Here is a 24223-nt window from a genome sequence, read left to right as displayed (position 1 = left end):
CTTCAACACCCCCCTTCGCAACTGGCTGCTAGACTTCCTCACCAACAGACCTCAGTCAGTCCGGGTCGGACAGAACACCTCTGATGTCATCACCCTCAGCACAGGCTCCCTTCAGGGCTGCGTCATGAGCCCCCTGCTGTGCACCCTGATGACACACGACTGCGTCCTCAGGTTCACCACCAATCACATCGTGAAGTCAGCAGACGACACAACGGTGGTGGGGCTCATCAGAGACAACAACGACCTGGACTACAGAGAGGAGGTGGAGCAGCTGGTGGGCTGGTGCAGAGAAAACAGCCTGATCCTGAATGAGGAGAAGATGAAGGAGATCATCGTCGACTTCAGGAAAAAACAGCCTCACCACGCTCCACTGATCATCAACAGCTCAGCTGTGGAGGTGGTCAGCACCACCAAATTCCTGGGGGTCCACATCACAGAAGACCTCACCTGGACTATGAACACTACGGCACTGGTCAAGAGGGCACAGAAGCGCTTGTACTTCCTGCGGAGGATGAGGAGAGCCCACCTGCCCCCACCCATCATGAGGACGTTCTACAGGAGCACCATAGAGAGCATTCTGACAAGCTGTCTCTCTGTGTGGTGTGGAGGCTGCACCGCCTCCGATTGGAAGAACGTGAGGAGAGTGGTGAGGACAGCAGAGAGGATCATAGGGGCTCCTCTTCCCTCCATTCAGGACATTTCATCTCAGCGCTGCATGTCCCGTGCCCGTAACATCATCAATGACCCATCACACCCCCACCATGGACTGTTCTCCCTGCTGCCCTCTGGGAAGAGGTTTGCAGCATCCGCTGCAGGTCCACCAGGTTCTGCAACAGCTTTTTCCCTGCTGTCATCAGACTGTTGAACACTAGAACTGTTGAGCTCTAAACTGAACTCTGCATCACACATTCACAGAACTGTACTTTATGACACTACGGACCTCTATCTTGCACTATCTCGCACTACCAACTTTACTGAACTTGTATAAACCCTTTAAATAGAAGTTTAATACATGGTTTAGCATTCCTCTGCACACTCTTGAATACTGTTTTGCCTACTTGCACTATTGCATAATTATCACTGCTGCACTTTATACTTATTTTTAATATATATATATATATATATATATATATATAGTATATGTATATATATATATTTTCATAGGATATGTTACTTCTATTCAACTGCAATATCACTACTTTGTTGTAAGACGTATGCAACGGAATTTCGTTTTGTATGCACCATGTGCAGACAAGATGACAATAAAGTTTGTCTAAGTCTAAGTCTAAGTCATGTCAGGTCAGCTGTCTGGAGAGAGAGAGAAGTCAGGACCTGCGGGCGGAGCACCACCGTGCCACCGCCGCCATGACGGAACTCAAAAGCAAACTCCATGAGGAGAAGCAGAAAGAGTTAGCCATTACCAGGGAGACATTACTGCGGCAGCATGAAATGGAGCTGATGAGAGTGATCAAAATCAAAGATGGAGAGATCCAGCGACTGAATGCCTTGGTCCTCAGCCTGAGGGACGGCTCCATGGACAAGGTGATCCGCTCTATCCGTGTCTGACTATCCGCACGCCACGTCGGGCTTCGATGCGGCCGCTACCGTATTGTGTAGCTTGTCCCCAGTAAGCGTCGCGGCGCTCCGTTGCGGTCTCAACGGCCCGGTGTGGCGCAATGTCTGCTCAGGTGAGGAGGGGGGGCGCTTTGCTGGCGGAGGTGGAGGAGACGCGGCGGTGTCGGGAGACCGAGCGGTGTCGCCTCCACCAGGAGCGCGGAAGAAGCCCTGGCAGCGGCCCAGCAGGCCTGGCAGTCCCGAGCGGCCGAGCTCCGATCGGCTCATCACCAGCATCGGGAGGAGCTGAGCCGAACCAAGAGAGACTGCGAGAGGGAGATCCGCCGACTGGTAGGACTGATCAGATGCGCGGTGCGTGGCTATGTTCCCAATTTCGTTGTATACCTGCAGTGCAATGACACCTAAGGCATTCTATTCTATTCTATTTCACAAGAAGAAAATGTCCGGTTGCTCGCTTCGCTTTTGTCACAGCAAAGGTGTTCTAGTCGATTCAAGAAAAAAATTGGCCGGTTGCTCTCTTTGTTTTTGTCACAATTCTGGCAAATGAGTTTGCCCGCCTGCCTGAGCGCTCCCCGTTTGTACATCCAGACGGATGAGATCAAGCTGAAAGACAGAGCGGTTAGTGTTTTGGATGAAGCCCTGGGGCCGGCCACGTCCACCGCCTTCAGCTGCAGACTCAGGCTGCCGAGCAGCAGATCGCTGCCCTGAGGGATTCCCAAAGGGCGGGCCTAAACTACCCTGGAAGTGGGGTCAACGCCGCTACTAGCAATCCTCTTCATTGCGTAAGCCACCTCATCACACACTTGCAGTACGCATGACTTAGTTCGTTGCTGGAGGAAGGTAGCACAAAAACAGTTTTGAACTTTGAACGAGTGCTTGTGTGTGTGTGTTGCGGGGCGTTTTCAGTCTCAGGAGGATCGGGACACGCGACGGTTTCATCTGAAAATCGCTGAGCTCAGCGCAGTCATCAGGAAACTGGAGGATCGAAACGCCCTGCTTTCTGAAGAGCGCAATGAACTGGTAATTTATTGACGGCACGCTTGAAGGTTTGCGCTACGTTTGATGCGCGCCATCCAGCGAGGCACCCATTGCGCTTGCTTATTAGTTGAGCGGCGCGGCGAGTCGGTTGCCTGGTAGATGTCTTTTATTGGGAGCCAAAGCCACGATTCCGTTCAAACCGATGCAAAAGGAATGGATGCGTTCTGGCCCGCGTGTTGTGCGTCTTTCACATCCCGCACTTCATGCTTGCAGCTAAAGCGACTGAGAGAAACAGAAAGCCAGTTTCTGCCACTCCTGTACAAAAACAAACGCCTGAGCAGGAAGAATGAAGAACTCTCGCTGGTGCTGTGTCGCCTTGAAAACAAAGTGCGCTTTGTCACCCAGGAGAACGAGGAGATGGCAAGCTTGGTAAGTCGACGCGGACAACGGCGGCGTGCCAACAGAGTCCACTGCATTTGTGTTCCACAGAGAAGGCCTAGTTCGCTCAATGACCTGGACCGCGGTTGCGGCCAGCAGGACGGTGAAATGGAGTTCCTTCAAGTTGTGGAGCAGCGGCACATCATCGACGACTTGTCCAAGGTCTTCAGGCAGGCGACTCGGTGCACGTACGGCAGCACCGCGCTCGCTCGCTGTCGCCAGGAAACCTTTTCCGTCCAAAGCTTGGCCGGCGGCCGCCATCCAAAAAATTGGCCCCTTAAATTCCGACCTTTCAAGCAGGAGCATTGTGCGCACGCGTTTGAACACGCTTTAGACTTGTTTTGCCGTTTTCAGCAGCTCAAAGCTCCCGTTTTGTCAGCGCCTTTGCCACTCGCTGTGCGCTGAAAACGACGGACTTGCCCGGCTGCTCAGCCCGTCAACCATGAGCCGCGAGCGCGACGTCATTGTCCGTAGGCAGCTAGTGGCAAAATGCACCCTGTTAGAGTTGCGCTCGCTCCAACTTATTTTGCAAGAACCACACGGGAGACAAGTAAGTTCTTTTGGACACCTGCAGGTGGAGAGTCCATCCGTTGTACGAATGAAGTCTGACTCTCGGCTCCTGCACGAGCATTTTAATTAAGAGAAACAGGGTGGGTGTAAGAGTGGATTGAATAGAGGAAGCCCTTGACCTCTAGTCAAAACATAGCAAGGGGTGTTTTACAACTTTGTGTAGGAAGGGATAAGCGATAGGGATAAATAAGGGATAAATAATATTATTTATTACAGGTCGCAGTCAAAGTCAAAGCAACACAATGATACGATAAAGATAATCTGGAAAACCCTGACACACCCTGTAGTTGTCACTTTTGGAAAAGACGAGCGTCCCTCCAATCATCGCCGGTGACGTGTTTTTCAGGCTCTGGAGACAGGAGCTCATGTCAGAAATGTCATTGTGAGTCGCGTTTGTTTCTGCGCCGGAGCCGTTCGTTCCCTTTGCATCCAAAGAATCTCAAAGGCGGATTATTTGTGTCGACAGGAGGGAGATTTGCTGCTACGATACCGACGTCGAGAATCTCTGAGGAGGAACAAAGCGTGAGGTCCTGCAAGGTGAGTCTGTTTGTTTGCGGCTGCTTGGTGTTGCGCAAGATGAAATGGCCTTTTTCTCGCTATCGTTCCTCTCGTCGATTCATCGTGAGGTGTCGCTTCAGTTTGTTCAGAGAGATGTTTGCTTCCGCGCCCGCAGGTCATCGAAACATTTTACGGCTACGACGAAGACGTGTTGGTGGACTCGGACGGATCGTCCTTGTCTTTTCACACCGACAGAACCCCCGACACGGAACCCGAAGAGGTAGCCCGCCATTTCTGCCAGCGTATTGGCACCAAACATTCCTCTTCAGCCTGGAATCGGACTTGTCTTTGCGTCGCGGGTGCTTTGTCGCCGGTCTGACTGATTCTGGTACTAGTGCTGTGTTGCATTGGTGTGTGCATGAAGAGGCGGAGCTTCGCTACCGCCAGCTGACGCAAGAATATCAAGCGCTGCAACGAGCCTACGCTCTGCTAGCCCAGACCAGCGAAGGGGACTACGACGCCGAGAAGGAGATCAAGGTGGCGCCCCTTCCCGCAACCCCCGGCCGGGTCGCAGCCTCCCCGTTCTCACCCAGCCTCGGGTGTTCTCTGGTCTGAAAGGAGGAGGAGGAGCCTCCCTCCTCCTCCTTTCAGACCAGAGAAAAGCTGATGGTAGAAATGGGTCACTATCAAAGCAGAGTAGCAGATCTGGAGTCAGCGCTGAAGCAACAAGGACAGGTAAGCTCATCAATGAGCACACCTTTTTCTCAGACAAAATAGCTACATTCTTCAGTCACTCATCCGTCTGGCATTACTGGACCAACCCCCCCCCCCCCGAACGTGGCTGGGAAAATGCGGAGAAAAGCAAATGTCATTTTCCAGTCAACCAAAGAATTTGTGGATGAAAATGACACAACATTCCAAAGCTGTCCACGCGTTTGTCTCTTCTAGAATGTCAAGTGGGTGGAGGAGAAGCAGCTGCTGCGTCAGAGCAATCAGCAGTTGGCCGAAAAGGTGACGGAAAGAAAAGCGCTGGGCGGAGTCGCTTGGCGTCACACCTGTCGGGAAGCCCCGCAGATGAGGTCTGACTGTCTTTTCAGGTCAGGCGGATGGAGGCGGAAGAAGCGCGTCTGAAAGAGCACATCCAGGATATCCGAGACCAAAACGAACTGCTTGAGTTCCGCATCCTGGAGCTGGAGGTGGGAAGACTCGCACAAGCGTGTTGAGGCCAGAGATGTGACGGACGGACGGACGGATGCATGCCTCTGCCTTTCAGGAGAGGGAGTGGCGCTCCCCCGTCTTGAAGTTTCTGCAAGTCCGTTTCCCAGACGGCCTCAGCCCTTTGCAGATCTACTGCGAGGCCGAGGGCGTGAGCGTAGGTAAGGCGTCCCTCGCAACCCTAACCTTAACCCGAGGTCCCAGAACACCTTACATTGCTCCTTGCGCCTTTCCCCCGGACATCGTCATCAGTGATCTGATGAAGAAGCTGGACATCCTGGGCTATAACGCCGTAAGTGTATGTCGAACTCCTTATGTTCGCACTCCACGAGACTCGGCGGCTCAAATGTGACTTTTGGAAGGCTTTGCGCTGAAAGAAGCTTGTTGACGCTGTGCCTTTGGGCTCTTGCAGAATCTCACCAACGAGGAGCAGGTGGTCGTGATTCACGCCAGGACCCTTCTCACCCTAGCCGAGAAGGTAACGCGCACGTCCACGCACGCTCTCGCATTCTGCTTATGTGACAGCAGCCTTTCCTCAGTGGTTAGAATACATCAAAGTGACCAAGTCAGCACTTCAACAGAAGATGTTGGACATTGAAAGTGAGAAGGTAGACAGACACGCGACATCACCCAAGGGGAACTCCGGCAATGTGCCCCAACAATTCTGACCTTGAGCTGTGCTAGGATATGTTCTGCAAGCAGAAGGGCTACCTGGATGAAGAGTTGGACTTCAGGAAGTGTTCCATGGACCAGGCTCATAAGGTAAGCCGCCCTCAAATCTCCCGCCGGACCACTGATGGACGAGGATTGCGGCCCAGAGGATCCTGGAGCTGGAGGCCATGTTGTACGAGGCGCTACCGCAGCGGGACTGCCCCGCCACGGACGGCGAAAAAGCCAGCCACGCTGGCGTGAATGACGTGCTGACGGCGGATCAGAGAGAAGAGCTTAGGAGCGCCGTGGACCAATGGAAGCGAGCCCTGATGTGCGAGTTGAGGGAGCGCGACGCTTGCATCCTCCAAGAGAGAATGGATCTGCTGCACAGCGCGCAACAGGTAAGGGCCCAAAGCCAGCCCGGCACTTACTTGCACGCTTACTGGCTTTTGAATGCCACTTTCCATTTGTCCGTCCTAGAGGAACAAAGAGCTGAAAGAATTCATCGAAGCTCAGAAGAGACAAATCAAACAATTGGAGGAGAAGTTTCTGTTTCTCTTTCTATTCTTCTCCTTGGCCTTCATTCTGTGGCCCTAACACCAGCTGGTGAGTGAGCTCCAGCGGCACCGCACTCGACACCTCCGATACACTGCCAGCCGGTCTCAGACGTTGGCAGACGCTCCGATGCCAACGTATACCCCCCGCCACGGTGACAGAGGCACCGCGTCACACCGGCGCTCATCCAATCAGAAGGCAGGAAAAGCAAATTCACATGCAGGGCACTTTTGAACCAGAAGAGAGCGCCACAAAAAACGGTTGTTGCCCCAAACGCGCACTAAAAAGGGTCAGAATAACAAGAGTCCCACTGGCCAGCCGGGGCCACCCGTCCAGCTGTTTCTTCAGGGGGGAAAAAAATTGGAGTCACCGGTGAGTACATTTTGCATTTAGCTCTGCTTTTCTGCTTCTGTCTTCAAGTGTGTGGCATCCTGCGATCAAAGATTCAGCCAACCCCAAAGCGGTTGACCTCAACGTCCCACCACCATGCCTACCAGAGCAGGTGACGTGATGCTTTGGACATCCTTCCGTCTCAGATGCCCAAAAGTACTCTTTGCCACATCTGCGGCAATACGGTGTCTTTTCAAAGGTGCAAATAAATCCAGCGTGGGCGGAACATGCACATCTTCGGTTTTTCCCGCTTTGTTTGTGTGACAGCTGTTGTGAAAATTTTATACAAATAAAGTTGTATAGTACAGGTTTGGCCAAGCCGCAACTCCCGAACCGCATGCGGCTCTTTTATGTTCATATCAACATTTGTGTGTGTGTGTGTGTGTGGGGGGGGGGGGGGGGGTTGTGCGTGTTGGCTTCACTTGAGTTCAATTTGGTATTTTGGTCAAAAGCGCATGTGGTGAAATTCCACAAAGTAGGATGGGCAAACACATTTCTTTAAACTATGAGTGTCAATTGGGCTCTCGAAATGGCAGGGAAAAGATGCACAGCAAAACGAAAATACGTAGATGAACACAGGACGTTTTAATCAGAGTGGGAAAGTTTCTATTTTTTGTTGAACGTGATGGCAAACCATTCTGCCTGATATGTCAGACCTCAGCGCATTTCAAAGATTCAAATCTTCAGCGCCATGCACTTCAGCTCACTCCATGCTATCATTGATCAGGCGTCGAACCCGCATCATCATGCTTAAGAGGTGGCCATGCTAACCAGTGCGCCATTATGTCAACGCATAATAACTAAGTCTACTGGTCAAAACAGCGGTTACTATATGACGTCGCTACGTCGTGGTCACGTGACGCAGACAAGACGTCAATGGACGTGGGCAGAGTTAACTTGTTTAAAAGGGAGTAGGCAGAAGAAATATTTAATTTATTTAAATCTATTTTGAGTGCACACCATTATGCCAATGCATAACAACTGTAAATCTACTAAATAAAACAGCGGTTGCTATATGACATCTGCCACGTCGTGGTCACGTGACATACGTGACGTCGATGGGCGTAACTTTCGCCGGAATTCAAATCCGCGGGGAGAGTTAACTTGTTTAAAAGAGAGTGGGCAGAAGAATTATTTAATTTATTTAAATCTATTTGGTGTGTGCGCCATTATGTCAATGCATAACAACTGTAAGTCTACTAAACAAAACAGCGGTTGCTATATGACGTCTGCCACGTCGTGGTCACGTGACGCGGACGTGACGTCGACGCCTACTTTACATCCCACCGATCACAGGACCCCTCGGCTGCATAACCGTGCCCCCTTCCCAACCAATCGGATTTGCTATACGCGAAAACGATGCCAATGGAAAGAGCTTCCGCCCAAATTTAAATCCGTGGGCGTGGCTCGCGGCAGGAAGTAGGAAAATGGCGGCGATGTTGACAAAGACACAGCGGATGGTAACATACGACTAACAAGAGAAATATTTTTATTTTCTGCTTGCAACTGGACCGTCCAGAGCGTACACGGTAAGTACAACTCATCGTTTTTAAAAAGAAGTACTTTTGTTGCCCTGAAAAGCGAGTGAGCGTGGCGTTTGTGGGGGACGTCGAATTTCGACGATTCTTTCTGGTCAACGGTTGTAAATGATTGTGTTGATTAAAAAAGAAAACTTGATGTAACTCTACTTTTAACTGCCGTTTCAGATAGATTTGGAATTGCATCACATCCAATTTTGCCTAGAGCGTACACGGTAAGTAACACTCGTTGTGTTTAAGGAGATTTACGTTTGTAATAGCAGAAGTGTAGCCGCGTTGCGTTGTACGTGTGAATGTTGGTCCGGGCGAAATGTTAATGTTTAATTTCATTCCTTTAGGTTCCACGGTGTTTGTTGGCTGCAAGTTTTCCACTGCAAGAAGAGGCTCATATCATTGACCAGGAGCGAGCTACAATGGTGAGTAGCCATAACATTTATGTTAAACACTTCCTATTTCATGTCTAACAGTACTTGATTTAACAAATAACCATAAATAAATACAGTGTGGGCACTGAAGTTAACATATGTGATTATACTGCCTAATCTGTCACCGAGTAGATTGTTGCAAAGTAATATAAGATCCAAAGTTGTAATTCAGAATAGTTTTCAAAAGAAGGCCATTAGAATTATATACAAGTCTGATTACCCTGAACAAGCTATTAATTAAATCACAAATTCTTCAATTCAAAGATTTGGTAGATTATCAGACAAATAATGTCTAACAGTAATTGATTTAACACATCACGATAAGTAGATTGAGTGTGGGCACTCTCAAGTTAACATATGTGATTATACTGCCTAATCTGTTACAGAGTATGTTGTTGCCAAGTAATGTAGAATAGATCCAAAGTAGTAATCCAGAATAGTTTTGAAGAGGCCATTAGAATGATAAACAAATCTGATTACCTTGAACATAATAACAAGCTAAGTGTTTAATATGTCCTATGAAGTCAAAATTGGGCACCATCATGTGGTGAAATTTGGAATTGCATCACATCCAATTTTGCCTGTGAACAAACAGATTACATAAATCTTAGTTTTGAATAAGCCACTCCTTCTCAAACAAGTAAACTCTGCCCATTTTGCGCAGTAGATGTTCTGTTAATATCTAGTATTTATACAAAGTCATAATTTAAATTGCTTTCAACCTTCATTCATCGGTTCAACCAACATTACTCGCTCTTATTACCAACTTGTATTGATTTAACTAAGCGTTTAATACTTCCTATCAGGTCTCAAATCGAGATTTGGCAAAATACAATTTCAGCAAATCCAATTTTGCCAGGGAACAAAAATAGATTAAATAAACTAAATAAGTCCTCTTCCCATTAAATAAATCAGAAAAGTCTGTCTTGTAACCAGTCCTCTTCAAACAAGTAAAGTCTGCCCATTTTGTGCCGTAGATTTTGTGTCTATGCCTAGTATTTAAACAAAATCATAATTTAAACGACTTCTTTCCTTCATTCACTTTGGAAATTTGGAATTGCAGCAAATCGAATTTTGGCAGGGAACAAAAATAGATCAATTAAACTAAATAAGTCTTCTTCCCATTAAATAAATTAAAAAAGTCTGTCTTGTAACCAGTCCTTTTCAAACAAGTAAAGTCTGCCCATTTTGTGCCGTCGATTTTGTGTTAATGCCTAGTATTTATACAAAATCATAATTTAAAGGACTTCATTCCTTCATTCACTTTGGAAATTTGGAATTGCAGCACATCAAATTTTGCCTGGGAAGAAAAGTAGATTAAATAAATTTAATAAGTCTTACTACTTCCCATTAAATAAATTAAATACGTCTTACTTGTTCCCACTCCTTTTCAAAACAGTAGTTTAAAACGAGGGCCCTTCACTCAATCTTTAACCTCAACCCCGCACGTTGTGTTGTATCTGTGAATGTTGGTTGTGGCCAAATGATAGTTTTCTTTCATTCGTTTAGGTTCCAAGAAAACTTGATGTAACTCTACTTTTAACTGCCGTTTCAGATAAGCGGGTATTACGTCGCAGTCATGTGCCGCGGATATGACGTAATTGCCCGAACCTCCGATTCAAATCTGTTGGCGCGATGGCCGTGAGCCACTGAGCAGTGACGATTATCAACAGAAATATCTTTATTTTCTGCTTGCAACTGGACCGTCTAGAGCGTACACGGTAAGTAACACTCATTGTGTTTAAGGAGATTTACGTTTGTAATAGCAGAAGTGTAGCCGCGTTGCGTTGTACGTGTGAAAATTGGTCGAGGCGAAATGTTAATGTTTAATTTCATTCCTTTAGGTTCCACGGTGTTTGTTGGCTGCAAGTTTTCCACTGCAAGAAGAGGCTCGTATCATTGACCAGGAGCGAGCTACAATGGTGAGTAGCCATAACATTTATGTTAAACACTTCCTATTTCATGTCTAACAGTACTTGATTTAACAAATAACCATAAATAAATACAGTGTGGGCACTGAAGTTAACATATGTGATTATACTGCCTAATCTGTCACGGAGTAGATTGTTGCAAAGTAATATAAGATCCAAAGTTATAATTCAGAATAGTTTTCAAAAGAAGGCCATTAGAATTATATACAAGTCTGATTACCCTGAACAAGCTATTAATTAAATCACAAATTCTTCAATTCAAAGATTTGGTAGATTATCAGACAAATAATGTCTAACAGTAATTGATTTAACACATCACGATAAGTAGATTGAGTGTGGGCACTCTCAAGTTAACAGATATGATTATACTGCCTAATCTGTTACAGAGTATGTTGTTGCCAAGTAATGTAGAATAGATCCAAAGTAGTAATCCAGAATAGTTTTGAAGAGGCCATTAGAATAATAAACAAATCTGATTACCTTGAACATAATAACAAGCTAAGTGTTTAATATGTCCTATGAAGTCAAAATTGGGCACCATCATGTGGTGAAATTTGGAATTGCATCACATCCAATTTTGCCTGGGAACAAACAGATTAAATAAATCTTAGTTTTGAATAAGCCACTCCTTCTCAAACAAGTAAACTCTGCCCATTTCGCGCAGTAGATGTTCTGTTAATATCTAGTATTTATACAAAGTCATAATTTAAATTGCTTTCAACCTTCATTCATCGGTTCAACCAACATTACTCGCTCTTATTACCAACTTGTATTGATTTAACTAAGCGTTTAATACTTCCTATCAGGTCTCAAGGCAAGATTTGGCAAAATACAATTTCAGCAAATCCAATTTTGCCAGGGAACAAAAATAGATTAAATAAACTAAATAAGTCTTCTTCCCATTAAATAAATCAGAAAAGTCTGTCTTGTAACCAGTCCTCTTCAAACAAGTAAAGTCTGCCCATTTTGTGCCGTAGATTTTGTGTCTATGCCTAGTATTTAAACAAAATCATAATTTAAACGACTTCTTTCCTTCATTCACTTTGGAAATTTGGAATTGCAGCAAATCGAATTTTGCCAGGGAACAAAAATAGATCAATTAAACTAAATAAGTCTTCTTCCCATTAAATAAATTAAAAAAGTCTGTCTTGTAACCAGTCCTTTTCAAACAAGTAAAGTCTGCCCATTTTGTGCCGTCGATTTTGTGTTAATGCCTAGTATTTATACAAAATCATAATTTAAAGGACTTCATTCCTTCATTCACTTTGGAAATTTGGAATTGCAGCACATCAAATTTTGCCTGGGAAGAAAAGTAGATTAAATAAATTTAATAAGTCTTACTACTTCCCATTAAATAAATTAAATACGTCTTACTTGTTCCCACTCCTTTTCAAAAAAGTAGTTTAAAACGAGGTCCCTTCACTCAACCTTTAACCCTATTTATTCACCTTCTAGGCTAAGTGTTAAAGGCTAAGTGTTAAAGGCTAAGTGTTAAAGGCTAAGTGTTAAAGGCTAAGTGTTAGAGGCTAAGTGCCAGAGGCTAGGCGCCAGAGGCGAGTTTTTGTGGGCTGAAGTTTTAGTGGGGTTAGTGTGAATACAATCCAAAAGAATACAACAGAATACAATACAATAGAATATAATACATAGATTAAATTATATAGCTCTTACTACTTCCCATTAAATAAATTAAATACGTCTTACTTGTTCCCAATCCTTTTCAAAAAAGTAGTTTAAAACGAGGGCCCTTCACTCAACCTTTAACCTCAACCCCGCACGTCACATTGTGTTGTATCTGTGAATGTTGGTTGTGGCCAAATGATAGTTTTCTTTCATTCGTTTAGGTTCCACGGTGTTTGTTGGCTATGTTTTCCACTGTCAGAAGGATGAAAATACAAAGTACAACGCTTGGACGTGGGCGAAGGCGTCACCGGTGAGTCCTTCCTTCCTATTTATTTACCTTCTAGATGCTAGAGGCTAAGTGTTAGAGGCTAAGTGTTAGAGGCTAAGTGTTAAACACAATACGAACAACACAACGATACTGCACTGAACAACACGATACCGCACTGAGAAACACGATACCGCACTGAACAACACGATACCGCACTGAACAACACCATGCCGCACTGAACACCATGCCACACTGAACAACACCATCCCGCACTGAACAACACCATGCCGCACTAAACAACACCATGCCGCACTGAACAACACCATGCCTCACTGAACGACACCATGCCGCACTGAAAGACACCATGCCGCACTGAACGACACCATGCCGCACTGAAAGACACCATCCCGCACTGAACACCATGCCGCACTGAACAACACCATCCTGCACTGAACAACACCATCCCGCACTGAACAACACCATGCCGCACTGAACAACATTATGCCGCACTGAACATTATGCCGCACTGAACAACACCATGCCGCACTGAACAACACCATGCCGCACTGAACAACATTATGCCGCACTGAACAACACCATGCCGCACTGAACAACACCATGCCGCACTGAACAACACCATGCCGCACTGAACAACACCATGCCGCACTGAACAACATTATGCCGCACTGAACAACACCATGCCGCACTGAACAACACCATCCTGCACTGAACAACACCATTCCGCATTGAACACCATGCCGCACTGAACAACACCATCCCGCACTGAACAACACCATCCCGCACTGAACAACATTACGCTGCACTGAACAACACCATGCCGCACTGAACAACACCATGCCGCACTGAACAACACCATGCCGCATTGAACAACACCATGCCGCATTGAACAGCACCATGCCGCACTGAACAACACCATCCTGCACTGAACAACACCATGCCGCATTGAACAACACCATGCCGCACTGAACAACACCATCCTGCACTGAACAACACCATCCTGCACTGAACAACACCATGCCGCACTGAACAACACCATGCCGCACTGAACAACACCATGCCGCACTGAACAACACCATGCCGCACTGAACAACATTATGCCGCACTGAACAACATTATGTCGCACTGAACAACACCATGCCGCACTGAACAACACCATGCCGCACTGAACAACATTATGCCGCACTGAAAAACACCATGCCGCACTGAACAACACCATCCCGCACTGAACAACACCATGCCGCATTGAACAACACCATGCCGCACTGAACAACACCATGCTGCACTGAACAACATTATGCTGCACTGAACAACACGATCCTGCATTGAACAACACCATGCCGCACTGAACAACACCATCCTGCACTGAACAACACCATCCTGCACTGAACAACACCACCCCGCACTGAACAACACGATCCCGCATTGAACAACACCATCCCGCACTGAACAACACCATGCCGCACTGAACAACACCATTCCGCACTGAACAACACCATGCCGCACTGAACAACACCATGCCGCACTGAACAACACCATTCCGCACTGAACAACACCATGCCGCACTGAACAACACCATGCCGCACTGAACAACATTATGCCGCACTGAACAACACCATGCCGCACTGAACAACACCATCCCGCACTGAACAACACCATGCCGCATTGAACAACATTATGGCGCACTGGACAACATTATGCCGCACTGAACAACACCATGCCGCACTGAACAACACCATGCCGCACTGAACAACACCATGCCGCACTGAAAAACACCATGCCGCACTGAACAACATTATGCCGCACTGAACAACACCATGCCGCACTGAACAACACCATCCCGCACTGAACAACACCATGCCGCATTGAACAACACCATGCCGCACTGAACAACACCATCCTGCACTGAACAACACCATGCCGCACTGAACAACACCATGCCGCACTGAACAACACCATGCCGCACTGAACAACACCATGCCGCACTGAACAACACCATGCCGCACTGAACAACATTATGCCGCACTGAACAACACCATGCCGCACTGAACAACACCATCCCGCACTGAACAACACCATGCCGCATTGAACAACACCATGCCGCACTGAACAACACCATCCTGCACTGAACAACACCATCCCGCACTAAACAACACCATGCCGCACTGAACAACATTATGGAGCACTGGACAACATTATGCCGCACTGAACAACACCATGCCGCACTGAACAACACCATGCCGCACTGAACAACACCATGCCGCACTGAACAACACCATGCCGCACTGAACAACATTATGCCGCACTGAACAACACCATGCCGCACTGAACAACACCATGCCGCACTGAACAACACGATCCCGCATTGAACAACACCATCCTGCACTGAACAACACCATGCCGCACTAAACAACACCATGCCGCACTGAACAACACCATTCCGCACTGAACAACACCATGCCGCACTGAACAACACCATCCTGCACTGAACAACACCATCCCGCACTGAACAACACCATGCCGCATTGAACAACACCATGCCGCACTGAACAACACCATCCTGCACTGAACAACACCATGCCGCACTGAACAACACCATGCCGCACTGAACAACACCATGCCGCACTGAACAACATTATGCCGCACTGAACAACATTATGCCGCACTAAACAACATTATGTCGCACTGAACAACACCATGCCGCACTGAACAACACCATGCTGCACTGAACAACATTATGCCGCACTGAACAACACGATCCCGCATTGAACAACACCATCCCGCAGTGAACAACACCATGCCGCATTGAACAACACCATGCCGCACTGAACAACACCATGCTGCACTGAACAACATTATGCTGCACTGAACAACACGATCCTGCATTGAACAACACCATGCCGCACTGAACAACACCATCCTGCACTGAACAACACCTTTCCACACTGAACAACACCATGCCGCACTGAACAACATTATGCCGCACTGAACAACACCATGCCGCACTGAACAACACCATGCCGCACTGAACAACACCATGCCGCACTGAACAACACCATGCCGCAATGAACAACACCATCCCGCACTGAACAACACCATGCCGCATTGAACAACACCATGCCGCACTGAACAACACCATCCCGCACTGAACAACACCACCCCGCACTGAACAACACGATCCCGCATTGAACAACACCATCCCGGACTGAACAACACCATGCCGCACTGAACAACACCATTCCGCACTGAACAACACCATGCCGCACTGAACAACACCATGCCGCACTGAACAACACCATGCTGCACTGAACAACACCATGCCGCACTGAACAACATTATGCCGCACTGAACAACACCATGCCGCACTGAACAACACCATGCCGCACTGAACAACACCATGCCGCATTGAACAACACCATGCCGCACTGAACAACACCATCCTGCACTGAACAACACCATCCCGCACTGAACAACACCATGCCGCACTGAACAACATTATGGCGCACTGAACAACATTATGCCGCACTGAACAACACCATGCCGCACTGAACAACACCATTCCGCACTGAACAACACCATGCCGCACTGAACAACATTATGCCGCACTGAACAACATTATGCCGCACTGAACAACACCATGCCGCACTGAACAACACCATGCCGCACTGAACAACACCATGCCGCACTGAACAACACGACGTCGCACTGAACAACACGACGCCGCACAGAACAACACGACGCCGCACAGAATAACACAATGCCGCACAGAACAACACAATACCGCACAAACAGTTTTAGATAATATTACGTCGCAGTCATGTGACGCGGACATGACGTCAATAGGCGGAACTCACGGCAAAATTATAATCCGTGGGCGTGGCTTGCAACAGGAAGTAGGAAAGCGGCAATTCTGGCAAACAAGACACAGCGGTTAGTAACACGATGACTAACAAGGCAAATATTTTTGTTTTCAGCTTGCAACTTGACCGTCTAGAGCGTACAAGGTAATTACAACTGTTTTTTTTTAGCCCTGAAAAGCGAGGGAGTGTGGCGTTTGGGAGGAATGTCGAACTCGGCGTCTGCTTCCAGCCACAGACGCCAAATTTCGACGATTATTTCGACTGGTCAACGGTTGTAAATTATTGCGTTGACTAAAAACTTTATTTAACTCTACTCTTAACTTTGCCGTTTCAGATATGCGGGTATTACACCGCGGAAATGACGTCAATAGGCTGAACTCTCGCCAAAATTCAAATCTGTGGGCGCAATGGCCTTGAGCGAGACACCGGATACAAACACGACGATTATCAACAGAAATATCTTTATTTTCTGCTTGCAAGTGGACCGTCTAGAGCGTACACGGTAAGTACAACTCATTGTGTTTAAAAAGATTTACGTTTGTGTAGTTTGCGTTGCGTTGTATCTGTGAATGTTGGTTGAGGCTAAATGTTAATGTTTAATTTCATTCCTTTAGGTTCCACGGTGTTTGTTGGCTGTATGTTTTCCACTGCAAGAAAAGGCTCGTATCATTGACCAGCAGGAGCTACAATGGTGAGTACCCCTTTCGTCTTCCATTTATGTTAAACACTTCCTATTTCATGTCTAACAGTACTCGATTTAACAAATAACCATAAATAAATACAGTGTGGGCAGTCACGTTAACATATGTGATTATCCTGCCTAATATGTTTATCACAAATATGTCACTAATCACTAATATGTCTATTTGTTTATCACAACACCTTTGGACCTTCAGCAATCGATTATTTCCCTTCATCTACATAGAGACAGAACGATGGTGTCTTAAACATCTCATTCATTTCACCAAATAACTTCACGCAGGTGGATAACGGCCGTCTCGGTCACGCTATGTTGCGTGATGCAGTTTTGAAGAACCAAATGCATTTATTCAATGAATAAGTCAAGCTAGTTCTATGTTTATGATGTTGTAAGTTACGGTACCGATTGAAGTTGAGTTCGAAGCCAGTGGAAAACAGCGCTGCGTTTGTGCTCTCCAGGTACAAATGTTGTGATCTCTGACTGACGACCGGGCGAGACTCGAGTAAGAGATGTCCAAACGAGCTCCGGCAGGGCGGGCCAAGGCGGAGCGAACGGACGCCCTTCAGGCCGCCAATGACGAGCTGAGAACCAAACTGATGGACGTCCAGTTAGAACTTCAGCAGGAGAAGAACAAGGTGAAAACCTCAACAGACAAACACTGCCTGCCTCCCTGCCTGCCTCCCTGCCTGCCTCCCTCCCTCCCAGTTTTCCCGATGTAGATTAGACATGCGTGTGCCATGACTGTGTCAGCCTACATCAACAAATGCACCGAGGACGTCAGCACCACTAAGAATGTCATCACCCGGGGCAACCAACGACCCTGGATGACTGAGGAGGTACGTCAAACGCTACGAGCGCGGAACTCTGCCTTCAAGTCTGGCGACAAGGAGACACTGAGGACAGCGAGAGCCAACTTGAACCGTGCCATCAGGATAGCGAAGCGAGACCGCAGTCGAAAATTTCAGGATCGTTTCCACGACGTCAAAAACATCAGGAGTATGTGGCAAGGCATACGGGCGATTACAGACTACAACTCACCCTCCCCCCCCCCGGTGGGTGTAGTTGATGCTGACTTTCTAAATGGTCTAAATAACTTCTTTGGGAGGTTCGAGGCACTAAACGGCACTCCAGCAGTTAAAACTGTCCCCCATCAGGAAGAGGAGGTACTCTGCCTTGACTCCGCCGATGTGTTGAAGACCCTTAGGAGAGTTAACCCCTGTAAGGCCCCTGGCCCCGACAACATTCCTGGGCGTGTGTTCAGGGAATGTGCAAGTCATCTGGCTGGGGTCATCACAGACATTTTTAACACCTCGCTGGGCCAAGCCACAGTGCCGGCGTGCTTTAAGACTGCCTCCATCATTCCGGTGCCGAAGAAACCTCAAATTTATTCATTTAATGATTACCGGCCTGTTGCACTGACTCCGGTTATGATGAAGTGCTTCGAAAGGCTGCTTAAAGGTCACATCGTTTCCAGACTCCCCCTATTATTTGACCCGTTCCAGTTTGCCGACCGGCAAAACCGCTCCACTCAGGACGCCATCTCCTCCGTTCTTCACCTGAGCCTGGCTCACCTGGAGGAGAAGAACACCCATGTGCGGAGGCTGTTCCTGGACTTCAGCTCAGCGTTTAACACCATCATCCCACAGCATCTGGTAGGAAAATTGGAACACCTGGGCTTCAACACCCCCCTTCGCAACTGGCTGCTAGACTTCCTCACCAACAGACCTCAGTCAGTCCGGGTCGGACAGAACACCTCTGATGTCATCACCCTCAGCACAGGCTCCCTTCAGGGCTGCGTCATGAGCCCCCTGCTGTGCACCCTGATGACACACGACTGCGTCCTCAGGTTCACCACCAATCACATCGTGAAGTCAGCAGACGACACAACGGTGGTGGGGCTCATCAGAGACAACAACGACCTGGACTACAGAGAGGAGGTGGAGCAGCTGGTGGGCTGGTGCAGAGAAAACAGCCTGATCCTGAATGAGGAGAAGATGAAGGAGATCATCGTCGACTTCAGGAAAAAACAGCCTCACCACGCTCCACTGATCATCAACAGCTCAGCTGTGGAGGTGGTCAGCACCACCAAATTCCTGGGGGTCCACATCACAGAAGACCTCACCTGGACTATGAACACTACGGCACTGGTCAAGAGGGCACAGAAGCGCTTGTACTTCCTGCGGAGGATGAGGAGAGCCCACCTGCCCCCACCCATCATGAGGACGTTCTACAGGAGCACCATAGAGAGCATTCTGACAAGCTGTCTCTCTGTGTGGTGTGGAGGCTGCACCGCCTCCGATTGGAAGAACGTGAGGAGAGTGGTGAGGACAGCAGAGAGGATCATAGGGGCTCCTCTTCCCTCCATTCAGGACATTTCATCTCAGCGCTGCATGTCCCGTGCCCGTAACATCATCAATGACCCATCACACCCCCACCATGGACTGTTCTCCCTGCTGCCCTCTGGGAAGAGGTTTGCAGCATCCGCTGCAGGTCCACCAGGTTCTGCAACAGCTTTTTCCCTGCTGTCATCAGACTGTTGAACACTAGAACTGTTGAGCTCTAAACTGAACTCTGCATCACACATTCACAGAACTGTACTTTATGACACTACGGACCTCTATCTTGCACTATCTCGCACTACCAACTTTACTGAACTTGTATAAACCCTTTAAATAGAAGTTTAATACATGGTTTAGCATTCCTCTGCACACTCTTGAATACTGTTTTGCCTACTTGCACTATTGCATAATTATCACTGCTGCACTTTATACTTATTTTTAATATATATATATATATATATATATATATATAGTATATGTATATATATATATTTTCATAGGATATGTTACTTCTATTCAACTGCAATATCACTACTTTGTTGTAAGACGTATGCAACGGAATTTCGTTTTGTATGCACCATGTGCAGACAAGATGACAATAAAGTTTGTCTAAGTCTAAGTCTAAGTCATGTCAGGTCAGCTGTCTGGAGAGAGAGAGAAGTCAGGACCTGCGGGCGGAGCACCACCGTGCCACCGCCGCCATGACGGAACTCAAAAGCAAACTCCATGAGGAGAAGCAGAAAGAGTTAGCCATTACCAGGGAGACATTACTGCGGCAGCATGAAATGGAGCTGATGAGAGTGATCAAAATCAAAGATGGAGAGATCCAGCGACTGAATGCCTTGGTCCTCAGCCTGAGGGACGGCTCCATGGACAAGGTGATCCGCTCTATCCGTGTCTGACTATCCGCACGCCACGTCGGGCTTCGATGCGGCCGCTACCGTATTGTGTAGCTTGTCCCCAGTAAGCGTCGCGGCGCTCCGTTGCGGTCTCAACGGCCCGGTGTGGCGCAATGTCTGCTCAGGTGAGGAGGGGGGGCGCTTTGCTGGCGGAGGTGGAGGAGACGCGGCGGTGTCGGGAGACCGAGCGGTGTCGCCTCCACCAGGAGCGCGGAAGAAGCCCTGGCAGCGGCCCAGCAGGCCTGGCAGTCCCGAGCGGCCGAGCTCCGATCGGCTCATCACCAGCATCGGGAGGAGCTGAGCCGAACCAAGAGAGACTGCGAGAGGGAGATCCGCCGACTGGTAGGACTGATCAGATGCGCGGTGCGTGGCTATGTTCCCAATTTCGTTGTATACCTGCAGTGCAATGACACCTAAGGCATTCTATTCTATTCTATTTCACAAGAAGAAAATGTCCGGTTGCTCGCTTCGCTTTTGTCACAGCAAAGGTGTTCTAGTCGATTCAAGAAAAAAATTGGCCGGTTGCTCTCTTTGTTTTTGTCACAATTCTGGCAAATGAGTTTGCCCGCCTGCCTGAGCGCTCCCCGTTTGTACATCCAGACGGATGAGATCAAGCTGAAAGACAGAGCGGTTAGTGTTTTGGATGAAGCCCTGGGGCCGGCCACGTCCACCGCCTTCAGCTGCAGACTCAGGCTGCCGAGCAGCAGATCGCTGCCCTGAGGGATTCCCAAAGGGCGGGCCTAAACTACCCTGGAAGTGGGGTCAACGCCGCTACTAGCAATCCTCTTCATTGCGTAAGCCACCTCATCACACACTTGCAGTACGCATGACTTAGTTCGTTGCTGGAGGAAGGTAGCACAAAAACAGTTTTGAACTTTGAACGAGTGCTTGTGTGTGTGTGTTGCGGGGCGTTTTCAGTCTCAGGAGGATCGGGACACGCGACGGTTTCATCTGAAAATCGCTGAGCTCAGCGCAGTCATCAGGAAACTGGAGGATCGAAACGCCCTGCTTTCTGAAGAGCGCAATGAACTGGTAATTTATTGACGGCACGCTTGAAGGTTTGCGCTACGTTTGATGCGCGCCATCCAGCGAGGCACCCATTGCGCTTGCTTATTAGTTGAGCGGCGCGGCGAGTCGGTTGCCTGGTAGATGTCTTTTATTGGGAGCCAAAGCCACGATTCCGTTCAAACCGATGCAAAAGGAATGGATGCGTTCTGGCCCGCGTGTTGTGCGTCTTTCACATCCCGCACTTCATGCTTGCAGCTAAAGCGACTGAGAGAAACAGAAAGCCAGTTTCTGCCACTCCTGTACAAAAACAAACGCCTGAGCAGGAAGAATGAAGAACTCTCGCTGGTGCTGTGTCGCCTTGAAAACAAAGTGCGCTTTGTCACCCAGGAGAACGAGGAGATGGCAAGCTTGGTAAGTCGACGCGGACAACGGCGGCGTGCCAACAGAGTCCACTGCATTTGTGTTCCACAGAGAAGGCCTAGTTCGCTCAATGACCTGGACCGCGGTTGCGGCCAGCAGGACGGTGAAATGGAGTTCCTTCAAGTTGTGGAGCAGCGGCACATCATCGACGACTTGTCCAAGGTCTTCAGGCAGGCGACTCGGTGCACGTACGGCAGCACCGCGCTCGCTCGCTGTCGCCAGGAAACCTTTTCCGTCCAAAGCTTGGCCGGCGGCCGCCATCCAAAAAATTGGCCCCTTAAATTCCGACCTTTCAAGCAGGAGCATTGTGCGCACGCGTTTGAACACGCTTTAGACTTGTTTTGCCGTTTTCAGCAGCTCAAAGCTCCCGTTTTGTCAGCGCCTTTGCCACTCGCTGTGCGCTGAAAACGACGGACTTGCCCGGCTGCTCAGCCCGTCAACCATGAGCCGCGAGCGCGACGTCATTGTCCGTAGGCAGCTAGTGGCAAAATGCACCCTGTTAGAGTTGCGCTCGCTCCAACTTATTTTGCAAGAACCACACGGGAGACAAGTAAGTTCTTTTGGACACCTGCAGGTGGAGAGTCCATCCGTTGTACGAATGAAGTCTGACTCTCGGCTCCTGCACGAGCATTTTAATTAAGAGAAACAGGGTGGGTGTAAGAGTGGATTGAATAGAGGAAGCCCTTGACCTCTAGTCAAAACATAGCAAGGGGTGTTTTACAACTTTGTGTAGGAAGGGATAAGCGATAGGGATAAATAAGGGATAAATAATATTATTTATTACAGGTCGCAGTCAAAGTCAAAGCAACACAATGATACGATAAAGATAATCTGGAAAACCCTGACACACCCTGTAGTTGTCACTTTTGGAAAAGACGAGCGTCCCTCCAATCATCGCCGGTGACGTGTTTTTCAGGCTCTGGAGACAGGAGCTCATGTCAGAAATGTCATTGTGAGTCGCGTTTGTTTCTGCGCCGGAGCCGTTCGTTCCCTTTGCATCCAAAGAATCTCAAAGGCGGATTATTTGTGTCGACAGGAGGGAGATTTGCTGCTACGATACCGACGTCGAGAATCTCTGAGGAGGAACAAAGCGTGAGGTCCTGCAAGGTGAGTCTGTTTGTTTGCGGCTGCTTGGTGTTGCGCAAGATGAAATGGCCTTTTTCTCGCTATCGTTCCTCTCGTCGATTCATCGTGAGGTGTCGCTTCAGTTTGTTCAGAGAGATGTTTGCTTCCGCGCCCGCAGGTCATCGAAACATTTTACGGCTACGACGAAGACGTGTTGGTGGACTCGGACGGATCGTCCTTGTCTTTTCACACCGACAGAACCCCCGACACGGAACCCGAAGAGGTAGCCCGCCATTTCTGCCAGCGTATTGGCACCAAACATTCCTCTTCAGCCTGGAATCGGACTTGTCTTTGCGTCGCGGGTGCTTTGTCGCCGGTCTGACTGATTCTGGTACTAGTGCTGTGTTGCATTGGTGTGTGCATGAAGAGGCGGAGCTTCGCTACCGCCAGCTGACGCAAGAATATCAAGCGCTGCAACGAGCCTACGCTCTGCTAGCCCAGACCAGCGAAGGGGACTACGACGCCGAGAAGGAGATCAAGGTGGCGCCCCTTCCCGCAACCCCCGGCCGGGTCGCAGCCTCCCCGTTCTCACCCAGCCTCGGGTGTTCTCTGGTCTGAAAGGAGGAGGAGGAGCCTCCCTCCTCCTCCTTTCAGACCAGAGAAAAGCTGATGGTAGAAATGGGTCACTATCAAAGCAGAGTAGCAGATCTGGAGTCAGCGCTGAAGCAACAAGGACAGGTAAGCTCATCAATGAGCACACCTTTTTCTCAGACAAAATAGCTACATTCTTCAGTCACTCATCCGTCTGGCATTACTGGACCAACCCCCCCCCCCCCGAACGTGGCTGGGAAAATGCGGAGAAAAGCAAATGTCATTTTCCAGTCAACCAAAGAATTTGTGGATGAAAATGACACAACATTCCAAAGCTGTCCACGCGTTTGTCTCTTCTAGAATGTCAAGTGGGTGGAGGAGAAGCAGCTGCTGCGTCAGAGCAATCAGCAGTTGGCCGAAAAGGTGACGGAAAGAAAAGCGCTGGGCGGAGTCGCTTGGCGTCACACCTGTCGGGAAGCCCCGCAGATGAGGTCTGACTGTCTTTTCAGGTCAGGCGGATGGAGGCGGAAGAAGCGCGTCTGAAAGAGCACATCCAGGATATCCGAGACCAAAACGAACTGCTTGAGTTCCGCATCCTGGAGCTGGAGGTGGGAAGACTCGCACAAGCGTGTTGAGGCCAGAGATGTGACGGACGGACGGACGGATGCATG

The 24223-nt window shown here is 48.5% G+C and overlaps 2 pseudogenes; both read left to right on the top strand.

The window, feature by feature from the left end:
- The first annotated feature begins 1769 nt into the window (after window positions 1–1769).
- Window positions 1770–6691, top strand: LOC148377747 (janus kinase and microtubule-interacting protein 3-like; annotated as a pseudogene).
- Window positions 6692–8066: 1375 nt separating this feature from the next.
- LOC148377746 (uncharacterized) lies at window positions 8067–24187 on the top strand (annotated as a pseudogene).
- Window positions 24188–24223: the final 36 nt, after the last annotated feature.

This window comes from Syngnathus floridae, unplaced genomic scaffold, assembly GCF_059516105.1.
Source record: "Syngnathus floridae isolate MCC-2025c unplaced genomic scaffold, RoL_Sflo_1.0 HiC_scaffold_95, whole genome shotgun sequence".
Classification (NCBI taxonomy): Eukaryota; Metazoa; Chordata; class Actinopteri; order Syngnathiformes; family Syngnathidae; genus Syngnathus; species Syngnathus floridae.
The sequence above is the reverse complement of the archived record's forward strand: the minus strand, read 5'-3'. Positions and strand labels throughout refer to the sequence as shown.